The sequence below is a fragment of the Dipodomys spectabilis genome, unplaced genomic scaffold (assembly GCF_019054845.1).
Source record: "Dipodomys spectabilis isolate Male_0828 unplaced genomic scaffold, ASM1905484v1 ptg001091l, whole genome shotgun sequence".
NCBI lineage: Eukaryota > Metazoa > Chordata > Mammalia > Rodentia > Heteromyidae > Dipodomys > Dipodomys spectabilis.
Window position 1 is genome coordinate 33,817 of NW_024871768.1, and position 13,643 is coordinate 47,459.

A 13,643-nucleotide genomic window follows, 5' to 3' on the forward strand; every position below is an offset into this window, starting at 1 on the left:
TGATGGGAAGATCCTGTATCTCCCTTGTGTCTGTAACCAGTCTCTTGAAGTCTCTGCTCAGGTTGTGGTGTTTGGTTTTCCTGTGGCTTGATTGGTTTTTGAAGTCAGTTGGTTTGAGCAGGCAGAAAAATTCTCTGCAGTGCCAAGGATTTTATGAACCACCTTCCAGGCTAGTTCAGTTGGAGGTAGATCTGCTTTGAGTATCATAAAAGAGGGAGATGGCTGTTTCCTCTAGTTTAGAGTTGCTGTGATAAGGCTGGGTTCTGGGTAAAGTTGAGGCCTTTCAGCAAACAGTAGCTTTTCCCTGAGAGGCTAGCTTTTGAGACATTCACAGAGCCCAGCCTGTAGCCATTCTCAGGGTTTATGTTTACTGATTTTCAATTGATTGTCAGGGTTGCCATAGGCAGGGGCAGCCTCTGGCTCTGTTTACCCAGTGAAGAAAGCCACTCCTTCGGGGGTGTAGCTTTCTCTGCCTGGTTATGGTGACTTTCCCATGGGTGAAGTTGAGAATGGCAGGTCAGGGTAGGTACTTGTGACTCGCTAAATGACTCTTTTGTTTTCATCAAAGGACTGAGTTAGAGCTAACTGCTTAGCCAGGCCTTTGTCTGTATCAAAGATGGATATCTCCAGTGTTGGGGGGAGGGGTGGTCTTCCTTCCTCTGTTCCCTTTGAGAAGGAATGAGGATGTCAGTTTTGTACTCACGCTGGAGTGTTGGTTCCTAGGTAGCCTCTGGTCTGCTATCTGCAAGATGAAGATATCTGCTACTTGTCAGTTCTTGCTGGTGTTGAGTAAAATCTGCTCGTATTTGTCCCAGACTCTCTGGGTTGTAGGCATGGTTGCTATGGACGCCACCTCAGCTGCCACAGCTGCCCCAGCCGCCCCAGCCATGGCTGCTGGAAAATGCTCAGATCTGTCTCTTTACCTGGATTTTCCCTCTCTGGCCAAACTCTCTGTACTGTGATGGCACACTTGGTGTGCCTAGGACTGTTCACTGGAACACTAGAACTGCTTTCTACGCGAGAACTTGTTTAGCCACCAGGTTCTTCTCCACCATCTTCTCGAAATTCCTGAAGGTGTTTAAATATTACTGGAATTGTTTTGGAATAAATAATGTTCACCTTGACTATCTTGAGAAAAAATTGGTTTCTCAGCACTATAGGTAAGAACTTGAGTGAAGGAAACAAAAGGAAAAATGAAGAACAACTCAACACACACATTCAAAAGAAAAAAAACAACCCAAGAAAACAAGTTAACTCAGTACTCAAGAACCTGCAGGAAATGCAAAGGTTTTTTTTAAATAGCTATGATAAGCTTATCAAAATCCTGAGTACATGGGAGTCTACTGTTGTGAGGATAGTGGTTAAAGCTCAGACTGGACAGAAAGATCTGTACACAATGCCAGGCACCTGTTATTCTAAATTCCAGGAAGAATAACATGAAGTAGATTGAGCCCACGATCATACACAAGTAGGAAGCGAGATTCTATCTGAAAGTTATTCAGGATAATTTAGGGCTGGGGGCATGCCAAAGTGTTAAGAAGATCCATTTAGGAGACACAAGACACTCAATTCCAATTCTAATATTATGGGTATTAAAGAAAAAAACTATGATTTTAAATAATGGGAATAATTGTAAGATTTGAATATTTGAGTGGAGAAAAATGCATGAGAGAGATAGAGTTTACCCATGTTGCAATGCTTTGTACTTAAGTGATAATATTATGTGGTACTCCAGACATAACAGAGTTACCTTGCAAATGAGCATGGATGTGCATTTGGGTGAAGGAAATACTCTACTTACACAGGTGTAAATTAAATACTTTTTGGGGGGAGATTTTAGTTTTTGATCTAAGAGCCTGGGTGATATCTCTGAGTCTTTTCTCTCAAGGCTATCACTCTACTACTTTGAACCACAGTTCCAATTCTGATTTTCTGTTGGTTGTTTGGAGATAAGAGGCTCATGGACTTTCCTGCCCAGGATGGCTTCAAACCATGATGGTCAGATCTCAGCCTCCTGAGTAACCAGGATTCCAGGCCTGAGCCATCCATTTTTTTTAATAATTTAGTAAATTGTACAGTTACAGATGTTATAATTTATCATTATAACCTTTATAATATATGTGTGTATATTTATATCAATGCATACATATAGAAATATTTTAACATATTTTTGTGTCTATAGTAGATTTATGAAATCATCCTTCATTATAAAATAACATGGAAACAAGTTTAATGAGGAGCAAAGCAAAGGGAATTGTCATGTTTCTTGTTGTTGAATGAAATATGAATTGTGAGAATCAGTTTGAGAAAACCATTTAACAAAATGGATAATGACTATTAATTCCTATCCCTTTATTTGCCCATATTGTGCATCCTCACGCATGAGGATGCACACTTTTTTGCCTTTGTATTTAAATCATATGTTATAATTTAGCGGTTATGTGAAGTAATCCAATAAAGATTAAAATAATAGTGAGACTATGAGTTAGAGCTGAAAATTATTTTAAATATAATAATAGCTAATTAAATTCCATATCTCTTACGTTTACTCTATTGTCATATCCCTTATTCCCACATTAGGAAAGTACATAGAAGATTCTCACTAAATTATGTGTAAAATTATGAAAAAATGTGTTAAAAGAATATGGGCACATTAGGGCTAGTAAAGTGGCTCAGTGGTAGAGCTTTTGCCTTGCATGCATGAGGCCCTGGGTTTGATTCCTCAGCACCACATAAGCAAAAAGAAGAAAGCTGGAAGTGGTGCTGTGGCTCCAGTGGTAGATTGCTAGCCTTGAGCAGAAAAGCTGAGGGACAGCACCAGAGGGGCCCAGAGTTCAGGCCCCTCTACCGGACAGAAAAAACAACAACAACAACAACAACAACAAAGAATAGGGGCACAGTGTGGTTTTAGCTGATTGAGACCTGTAGGGGGTAGTGTGTTTTTGAGGACTTGATAAACGTTGTGATGGAGATGAAGAAAGGGATATGCTTATTCTGGAAAATTGGCTAGAGGATGGCTCACATAAAAATAGTTATGAATTCTTCCAAAAGGTTACAGTAAAATCGCTCTCACAATCATGTTCACTACTGCACTATTCACCCTAGAGAACTTATGGAAACAGCCCAGACGACCTTTAGCGGAGGGATGGTTGGACAAAGTGTTGCACAAATATACAATTAGGTTGCACTCATCCATTATAAAGACTGTTACAGCATTTGCAAAGAAATGGATAGATCTAAAATTATGTTAAGTAAACGAAGTCAGAGCCAGACACACCAAGGATGTGTATTTGGAAGCCAGAATTTTATGCAAGTTAAACAACTGTATTAATCAAAGCATGCTATTTGCAGTGGAGTATTTATTTATTTATTTTTGGGTTCGGTCATGGGGCCTGAACTCTGGGCCTGGGTGCTGTCCCTCAGCTCTTCAGCTCAAGGCTAGCGCTCTACCACTTGAGCCACAGCGCCACTTCTGGCTTTTTTCTTTTTGCTTATGTGGTGCTGAGGAATCGAACCCAGGGCCTCAGGCATGCAAGGCAAGCACTCTACCACTGAACCACCTTCCCAGCACTGCAGAGGAGTATTTAAAAGTTGTAATTTCTTATAAAATTGAACTTTTAATTCAACAGAGTGAATACCAGGAGACTATCACTTGGAAAAGGTGAGGGAAAGTAAAAAGGGAAGGATTAAATAGACTTCTGGAAGTAGAGAGTGAAGCCATAATATTCAATGCAGATAGTATGAAACTAGAAAAAATGAAAGTGGAGTGAGGTTTGGAAGGATGTGAGAAAGTTATGTAAAGATCCATTGTAATTATAAACCGATTCGTTGAATGGAAAACCCTTTGTACAACTATTTTATAAAAATATAATTAAAAACGATGGGGCTGGGAAGGTGGCTCAGTGGTAGATCGCATGCCTTGCATGCCAGAGGCCCTGGGATCGATTCCTCAGTACCACATAAGCAAAAAGAAAAAAAAGCCAGAAGTGGCGCTGTGGCTCAAGTGGTAGAGCGTTAGCCTTGTGCTGAAGAGCTGAGGGACAGCGCCCAGGCCCAGAGTTCAGGCCCCATGACCGGACCCAAAAAAAAAAAAAACCAAAAAACAAAAAAACGATGGAGACATCTGATCTTAAACAATGAGTCAATATGATAATTTCCTGCTCAGAAATTTTCTTTGCAGGTATTTTCCTCATAATGACATAAAAGTGAACAACGCAATTAATATGAATATATCACTTTGCATATCCTAAATAGACACAATATAAAAATCGCAGTAAAAATATTAGAATATATCACATGATAAAATAACAGTTAGAAAGTATCAAACTCTGATTGTTTTTCCAAGTACTTTACCTTTGGTATCTAATTTAATCCTCACAATAATCCCATAAAGTGGAACTACTTCTATTTTTAATTCTAAGTTGATGATATTAAATCTTCAGAGTTGCAATTACTAGTACAACATTGCACACACGGTAACTGTTAGCCTGCGGTCCATTCCCACCATATCAAATAACCTCATTCTATTTTGTAACTAAATACCAGCACTCAGTCTACTAATTCTAGGAAAATATCCCAAAATTATTGTGCACACTCTAATAATATTTCACTTTATCTTTCTTAGAAAATAGGTAACTAAGCCGGATACTGGTGGCTCATGCCTACAAAGCCAGCTACTCAAGAGGCTGAGATCTGAGGATTGTGGTTCAAAGCCAGCTCTGGCAAGACAGACTGTGAGATTCTTATCTTTAATAAACCACTAGTAAACTGGGAGTGGCACTGTGGTACAAGTGGTAGAGTGCTCGCTTTGAGTGGAAGAGCACAGGGACAGTACCCAAGCCCAGAGTTCAAGCCCCATGACCAACAACAACAAAAAAAAAAGAAAATAAGTAACTGTAATATGAAAAGTCCAAGTTCATAATCACTTACACCTCCCTGGTGAAAGGAATTGCTAAACTATAACATTCTTGATTTCTAGCTCAAAATAGTAGAAATCATATTTTATCCCTTCACTCAACACTGCACTGCCTGGTGACCCCATCTCTAGTTAATACAGTCTTACTGAAAGTATGACCTGCCCAATTCCTGACGGAAACAGACTGCAGGTCTTTTGGAGCAATCATTTCCACACTGTAGTTCACCTAAATTGTTTACCATTAGAAGTATTTTGATTGTTTTTTTTACCCAACATTTTGAGAGAAATGTACTACTTTAAAATGTTATTAAAGAAAGACTGATATAAAAATCACTTTGACCCCAGATAAATATTTTGCCTTTCATATACCCAAAAATGCAGTCTGACCTATCATTAATGTTAGGAACGAAAGGTTAAAAATCATAGACACCAAGACCTAAGTATGAATTAAAGACTCTCCAACTTGTGAATAAATTGGTTTAAAAAGACATCAATACTACTGCATTTTTAAATTCCCTATGAAAATGATAATATTTCCCTATGATAATGATAAACTATTAACACTTAAAAATAACTCATTTTCTTGGGAGTAGGACACAAAACACAAGGTTAATCCTAATCGTTTTAAAAGACCTTTATTTATACAAAAACTCACTCATAACTATAAAGATTATAAAACTCACTGAAGTACAGAGACACAAAGGAAATAATTTAACTGCATCATGTACATTCAATGGACTGTTAATAGAAAGCAAAGTTATACTAATAATTAGCTTACCCAAGTCACTTACATTCTTTTATTCTATTCCATTTACTTTCATAAAAACTGGGTTTTCATTGCATTTTCTTTTTAAAAATTGAAGGTATATAAAAGCTGAAAAGCAATTTGCACCATTGAAGATCAACAAAAGTTAATGACCTAACTACACAGGAAGTTCCTATATATTATAGCAACACATTGACATTACAACTAAGAATAAATACAAATGGCAAAAGTATGATCAGGTCCACTAGAAACCAAAACAGCACCACCATCAAAGGCAGCAAAAAAAAAAAGAAAAAAAGAAAAAAGAATGTTTTCATTTTCTGCAGATTGTTTCCATAAATAGCATATTAAATGTTCAGAGAAGTTCCAACTTTTTGTTCCTCTCCTATAGGCTACATCTTTGTAAAATATTTTGTCTATATTATTGAATGTACCAAAATTTTCTTTACTATTCTTCCGTGCTTTCTGTAGTCATTGCTTTATAAGCTCATTTTCATCACACTTAATTAATTGTCTATAAAAGATACTGACATGTCTACATTTATAATCACATGTATATGCATGTATAAACATATGTAACTTATTCTCCAAACAGAATCACTGTAATTTCCAAGAAGACATGTACTCTGTCTTTGGTGTTCATTTTCATTCACTAATCATAATACTTGTGAAAAATCCAGTGAGAGAATAAAAAAAAAAAAACAAAAACAAAAAAAAACCAAAAACTGGGTTTTCATAAAATGACACATAAAAAAGACTATATACCCACTTACATTTTCAGATCTTAACAATATTTATTTCAGAAATTTTGGCTCTATAGTCAATGAAATGAAATAATACTAAAATATTCAAAGGATTTTCAGAAATTGCAAGACTTGCTCTGGGATATTATGTATATTGGAAAAGATATTCAAAAAGCCTTTTTTGTTAAAGTTGCCATAGTAACTCCCACAAAAGAGCCATTAGTAAAGATCCCTGTGCATGTACAAAATACCTTCAAATGCATCCACAATCTGGACATGACACATGCTTTTTGTTTATTCGTTTTTCAAAGGAATATCTAACAAGCATATCCACAATACTTATTTTCAGACAATAAGATGAAATATTCAAACGTAGTATGGGTTTGATTATCTCTTAGTGAGAATAGATATGATCTTGCAAAGAAAGTTATTTTCAACAGAAATCCAGAAAGAGTTTATCCAACTTGTGTTTCACAGGAATAACCAGAGAGTAATACCTGTTTGGTCAAGTCGGTCCAAATCACTCCATGAGTGTATCTTAAAAGTATAACCAATTTAAGAAGTCACATACGCATTTTGTACTGATAATCAACTTACAGCAAAATAACTTACTACCTAATTATGTCTGTATCTTCTTACCCAACATACAATAAGAGTTGAAAGCGTTCTCTTTATCTAACTTAATGTTATAAATGATTTGATTATGATGACGTTATTATTAGACAAATAATATATACAGAAGGGTGGTTCCACTGAAAAGACATGACAGAACACTGATATATAAAAACATTGCAACACAGTTAGCTCTTTTCAGCTTCACCCTGTCCACATTGGCAAGCAACATTGCAACAGCACATGCACACATATACACATACACACATGTTCGCACATGTACACACACATATACATGCATGCTAAATTCAGGATTTATTGTACAAAAAAGTTCAAATAAAATTTTAGTGATTAGGACAAATGATAATATGCCTTATTACAAAATAATACATAAACCATCACCACGCATGTTACATTTTACCTGCTTCTCCACATGTGACCACTTAATTTATTTTTAATTAATTAATTACCTTATTAATTAATTTATTTGTTTGGTGTTAATACTAGGGCTTGAACTCAGGGCCTGGCTTTGTCCCAGAATTTATTTTTTGTTTCAGTTTTCTCAAGACTAGCATTTTACTGCTTGTACCACAGCTCCATTTTTAGCGTTTGCTGGTTACTTTCAAATCAGATTCTAATGGACTTTTTTTTCTTGGTCTGCTTTCAAACCACAATCCTCAGATTTCATCTTTCTGTTTAACTACTATTAAAGACATAAGCCATCAGTGTGGCTCCTATTTTTTCCTCAATAGTTATCTAATGCACATACTTAGATAGTAATTTAAAAATGAGAGTATAGAAGCGAGATGTACAGTGGTGATATTGTCCTGTCAGAAATTCAAGTTAGTAATGTAAATTTATTCTTCAGACCATACCCAAACAATACCATGATATAGTGTAAGAGAACTCACTATTGAACATATTAGCTTTAAGAGCTTTCTGATAGATCCATTATTTATTGGTACCCAACATTAGAAAATTGTATGAGGCATTGGTAAAATAGAAGACCTTTGCATGACTACATACATTCCTTGTTTTTTTTTTAAAGACACTTGCTTTCATCTAAAAAGGAGGCCTATCTATTGTCTTCATGTGATTTTGATGATTGAACGTGCTTAGTGAGGAGGTCAAAATGTATTAGTAGTCCTTAACTATCAATTCTCATTTATCTTCTTGTAGAATATAATGATTAAATCAATAGTTCAGAATCATGCTTCCATTGCAAGTGGATCACCAGTAAGAAATACTCAATACCAATTCCCACAAAGTTTTGTCACAGATACAATCTCCCTGCCTTCTCTGCTGCTTGACTACCTTCCTATTCCTTCATTGTACAGGAAAAGTGTGATTCAACTGATTTCAGTCAGATCTGTTACTAGAATTATCAAGGATTTAGTTTATTGTCTGTAATTTGGTCAAAGTTATGTCTCTTTATGTATGCTACTAAAAATGTATATATTTACTAATTTCAAGTAAATACATAAATTCTATTTCCATCTTTTTTAAAAAATAAAATTTTGTTTGCTCTATAAATTGATCAGAGGCATGGATTTTGTGGCTAGATAGGTCATTGCACATCTGTCTCTCTCTTTTTCCCTTTCTTGGTTCTCATAAATAATATGATTGCTCCATAATTATCCTAATTTATTTTGCTTTTATATTTTTGGTTGCATCATTTCACTTTTTGCTCTGCCATTTAACAAATCATATATATAGAAGGCATTATTTCCTATTTTCTCATTCCTAGAATAAGCTGCACATGAAGACATCACTGGTCCTCATTTTCAGTGTGTACATTTGAATACGGAGGAACATCTTTCCTCTGTTCTCTAACAATTCCTTACTCTCCGGTTAGAATAATTTCGAATAGTAAAATTGGAAAAAGAGAAAATAAATCATGGTGAATAAACAGATGCAGAAAATTCACCGGATATTTCTGACCAGTTCAACCAATGTGAACTAATAGGGAAATACATGGATACCTCATTCCCACTGGCTCTCAAAGTCTCTGGTTAGGCAATTCTTAGGAATATGAGGAACAAGATGAAAAAGTAAGGAATGGTATCAATTAAAGAAAAAAAATGGAGAAAGATCCAAACAAATTTCTTCATTGGGCTGCCAAAAATATTCGGCTTACTACAGTGCGGAGACTTCTTTCCAAATGGCCACTCATGTGAATATTAGGGATGACGATGAGTATACCCCTCTTCATTGAGAAGCCTACAGTGGACACTTAGACATTGTCAGTGAGTTGGTGTCTCAAGCGGCACATACAATAATTGTAGATGACTGGACACCCCTGCACAGTGCATATACGTGGAATAATACCAGAGTGGCTTCTTTCTTACTTCATCATGATACAGATACCAATGCCCAAACTAAAGGCCTCTTGACCCCTTTGTATCTTGCTGCTGAGAATTGAAATAGCAAAGATACGCTGGATCTCCTTCTGTTGAACTATTATATAAAACCAGGCCTGAAGAACAACATAGAAGAAACTGCATTTGATATTGCCAAAAGGATAAGTATGTGTCATTCCCTCTATAAAGTTGTGGAGGGCTGTACAAATTGTTCAACTAAGTCCTAATGTTCGGGTTAAGTTTCTTAAATTTCAAAAATGCAAGTCCATCTTTTGTGTCCCTACAAAATATTTTTACAAAACAAATAAGAGCAATATCTTTTTTTTTTTTTTTGGTCTGTCATGGGGCTTGAACTCAGGGCCTGGGAGCTATCCCTCTGCTCTTCAGCTCAAGGTGAGCACTCTACCACTTGAGCCACAGCTCCACTTCCAGTTTTCTAGTGGTTTATTGGAGATAAGAGTACCACAGACTTCCCTTTCCAGGCTGGCTTTGAACAATGATTCTCAGATCTCAGCCTCCTGTGTAGCTAGGATTATAGGCATGAGCCACCAGTGCCCGGCAACACCAATATTTTACTGTAAAAATTCATGGATTCCGCGGAATTCTTCCAAATGAATTGCCTGCATTGGATGTCAAAATGTATTCAATAGTTTTTGTATACATGTATAATGATTTCTTCAGAGTTTGTGATTTTTTAATCAGAAATAATTTTAACTTACCTGTTGAAATGAGTAGTACAGAAAGTAAAATATTTCTGGTGCTTGTCTGAAAAAGTATATCTTAAAATATACTATATACTATGTTTGCATAATGTTCATAATTTATTTTATTTTCTCCTAGATATACTTTGAATTCTACATTACTTTATAATATATAGGTTAATTAATGTGTCCTTTCCGATTGCATTCCATATAAAAACAGTTTGATTCCTTATTTTTTCTAGGTCTTTATTTTTCTTTGGGATAAAATGACAATGTTGTCTAATTTGAAGTTTTGTAAATTTTATGCTATGTAAAAGCCTTTCTGAGCTGAAGATTTAATACACTGATGTCAAACTAAATTTAATTATATGAATTACGTGTGTTGTTACACTTGTAATTTTGTAATCAACCTTTTATTTTATTTTATTTTTTTTAATTTTATTTTATTTTATTTGAGAACATACTGTACAGAGGGGTTACAATTACATGGGCAGGATAATGCATACATTTCTTACCAAGCATTGCAGCCTCCTCCTTTGTTTACCCTTCACCTCCCTTCCCAGCCTCCCCCCTCCCTCCCACCCAATCATACCCCCCCCCCCACCGACATTGTAAAGCTGGTTTTGACATGACATTTTGTACTTCTCATTGTTGCAACAGGTCCACCTGAATCCTTAAACGACTTGTTTGTCCCCATCTCCTCCACATGTTATACTGACATCAAATATAGTGAAAGCGGGGGTTACACTGTGGGGGAGGGACATACAAAGCAACAAAGAAATAATCTTATAAATGCGTTAGAAACACATGCATGAAAGAAACAAAAACATTAAAATACATATTTGAGGTTTCGTTTTCCTAACATCACATTCTCTGACTTTTTCCGCTTGACTCATACCTATACTAGATATTGCAAATAAGGGAAACCATGGGACCTATGTTTCTTTGGGCCTGGCTTACTTCACTTAATATAATTTTTTCCAAGCCTTTCCATTTCCTAACAAAAGGGGAAATGTCATTCTTTCTGATGGAGGCATAGAATTCCATTGTGTATATATACCACATCTTCTTGATCCATTCATCTATTGAGGGGCATCTGGGTTGGTTCCATATCTTAGCTATGGTAAATAATGCTGCAATAAACATAGTTGTGCTGGTAGCTTTAGTGTGGTCTTTTTTGTAAACATTAGGGTAAATGCCCAAAAGTGGGATTGCTGGGTCATAGGGGAGTTCTATGTGAAGTCTTTTGAGGAACCTCCATACTGTTTTCCAAAGTGGTTGAACAAGTTTACATTCCCACCAACAATGAAGTAAGGTTCCTTTCTGTCCACATCCCCTCCAGCATCTGTTGTTGTTAGAGTTCTTGATTTTTGCTGTTCTAACTGGAGTGAGGTGATATCTCAATGTTGTTTTGATTTGCATTTCTTTTATGGCTAGGGATGTTGAACATTTCTTCATGTGTCTATTGGCCATCCTTCTTTCTTCTTCAGAGAAGCTTCTCTTTAAGCCTTTCGCCCACTTACTTATTGGGCAGTTGTTTCTTTGAGGATTTGTTGTTGGGTGGTTTAATTTTTTGAGTTCCAAGTATATTTTAGATATGAGACCCTTGTCCGTTGTATGGCTAGTAAAGATCTTCTCCCAGTCCGTGGGCTTTCTATTGATCTTTCTAGCTATGTCATTTGCCCTGCAGAAGCTCCGCAACCTTATACAATCCCATTTGTCCAACCTTTCTTTGATTTGTTGTGTTTCCGGGTCTCTATTCAGAAAATTTTGGCCTGAGCCAAGGAGACGGAGGGTTTCTCCTATTCCATCCTGTAATGTTTTCAGAGTGTCTGCTTTGACTTCAAGGTCTTTGATCCATTTGGAGTTGATTCTGGTGCAGGGTGATATATAAGGATCTAGCTTTAGTTTTCTACATGTAGTTAACCAGTTTTGCCAGCACCATTTACTGAAGAGGCTGTCTGTCTTCCATTCTATTGTTTTAGCTCCCTTATCGAAGATTAGATGGCTATAGGTCTGTAGGTTCATTTCTGGGTTTTCAATTCTATTCCATTGGTCCTGAGGTCTGTTCTTATGCCAATACCAAGCTGTTTTGATTACTATGGCTTCATAATAGAGTTTGAAATTTGGTACTGATATTCCTCCAGACGTGTTCTTTCCGTTGAGGAGAGTTTTTGCTATTCGGGGTCTTTTATTGTTCCATATGAATTTTTTGATTGCCTCTTCTATTTCCTTGAAGAATGAGGGTGGAATTTGGATAGGTATTGCGTTGAATTTGTAGATAGCCTTGGGAAGTATTGCCATTTTCACGATGTTAATCTTTCCAATCCAGGAGCATGGGAGGTTTTGCCATTTTTTAAGTTCTGTGTTGATTTCCTTTTTCAAGATTTTAAAGTTTTCATCATAGAGGTCCTTCACTTCTTTAGTTAAGTTAATTCCTAGGTATTTTATTTTTTGTGGGGCTATTACAAATGGAGTTGCTTTCCTAATTTCAGCCACACTTTTCTCATTGTTGGCATACAGAAAAGCCATTGATTTTGGGGGGTTAATTTTATAACCTGCTACTTTGCCAAAGTTTTGAATCAGCTTGAGTAATTTGGGAGTGGAGTCTATGGGATTCTTTAAATACAAGATCATGTCATCTGCAAAGAGGGAGAGTTTTATTTCTTCTTTCCCTATTTGGATCCCCTTTATGTCTGCATCTTGTCTTATTGCTGTAGCTAGGCATTCTAATACTAGATTGAAGAGAAGTGGAGAGAGTGGGCATCCTTGTCTTGTTCCTGAGTTAAGAGGAAATGGCTTTAGTTTTTCACCATTGAGTATAATGCTGGCTGTAGGTTTGTCATATACAGCCTTTATTGTATTGAGGAATGTTCCATGGATTCCTAATTTTTCCAAAACCTTCATCATAAAGGGGTGTTGGATCTTGTCGAATGCTTTTTCTGCGTCTATTGAGATAACCATGTGGTTCTTATTCTTGCTCCTGTTGATGTGATGAATAATATTAATTGATTTCATTTCTTGCATCTGAAGAATGAAAAATATGGAATACTTCTCAAGTTTTCATATTATCCTTTTGCAAGTGCCATGTTAATCTCTGTATTGTAATTTGAGTATACTTGCTGCTGATGCATGTAGTATCCTCTAAATTTAAGTTGTTAATGATACAATCTTTATACAGGCTTATATCTATGGGTGCCTACTTGTAACAAGGAAACCTTCTTGTTCCTAACAATGTTATCGATCTTATTTCCCTAATATTCTGTGAATATTGGAAAAATTATATTGATCAGTCGATTGTTCACATTTGCAAATTTTTTTTGTCAATGACTATCAAGTCTTTTTATTTGGAATTTTATCGTACTCTCAATTATTTATAGATAGGTCTAAAGGTGATGGCTTTTTCAAGTACTTATTTATCCAACTGAATTAGCTTTGTGGACCTAATGAATTCAAAGTAAGCATTGCTTAAGAGCTACTTCTAAACTTCTTCAGCTGACATTTTCCCAAATGAGGTGTTACTGGTACAAATGTCTACCTGAGCCT

At 36.1% G+C, this 13,643-nt stretch overlaps 1 pseudogene; it reads right to left on the reverse strand.

Annotated features, from left to right (window-relative positions):
- Positions 1–13,134: 13,134 nt before the first annotated feature.
- On the reverse strand, positions 13,135–13,231 carry LOC122102951 (annotated as a pseudogene).
- Positions 13,232–13,643: the final 412 nt, after the last annotated feature.